A 753-nucleotide genomic window follows, 5' to 3' on the forward strand; every position below is an offset into this window, starting at 1 on the left:
ACCTCACAACTGCCTGCACCCTCCGTGCTGGCTGCAGGCAGGGCACAGAGCTCATTGACGGCACCAAGATGCACGCAGCACCGGTGGTGTTCCTTGTCCTCCTGTCACCCTCTGAAGGGTCCCGGGCACCTACGGGCTGCAGAACAGGACTTGCCCAAGCCCCTTGATACCTCGGCTGATTGCGTCTGCACCCCACAGAGCTGGCAGGAAAGCAGCTTGGGAGGGAAATCCGACCTGATGTGATTTGATTAGGAACGGAAAAATACGGAGGATTCATCAGCAGTGAGCTGGAGGTGTGGGCCCTGCTGCTGCAGGGCTGGGGATGGGTGGGTGAGCCACAGAAGCACAGCCGCTGCCCAGCAGCCCTTGTTCCCCCAGCCTGCCTGCTCTCCCCCTCCCATGGAGCCCAGTAGATACTCCTCAGGCTGGGAGCATTCCCAGGAAACGTCCCCAGCTCCAGTGCTACCAGCCCCTCTGGGGTGTCCTGTGGGTGAGCATTTGCTTGGGGCATTTAATCCCCACAGAGAAAGCCCCAGGACCCTGGAGGTACCAAGGAGGGTGAGCCCCACAGGCGGCTCTGCTCCAAACCCCGAACCCAGACCCACATATGGGGTGCACAGTGCAAGTAGAGTGTCTGGGGCCTGTTGTCACCTGCCTGGCACCAACGCCATCCCTCCCCACACGGTGCAAGCTTGGGTGAGGATGTACCACCTCTGCCCAGCCGGCAGCTGTGGCTCGGGCGCCACGCGGGGT

The sequence above is a fragment of the Mesitornis unicolor genome, unplaced genomic scaffold, assembly GCF_000695765.1.
Source record: "Mesitornis unicolor isolate BGI_N332 unplaced genomic scaffold, ASM69576v1 scaffold33133, whole genome shotgun sequence".
Lineage (NCBI taxonomy): Eukaryota > Metazoa > Chordata > Aves > Mesitornithiformes > Mesitornithidae > Mesitornis > Mesitornis unicolor.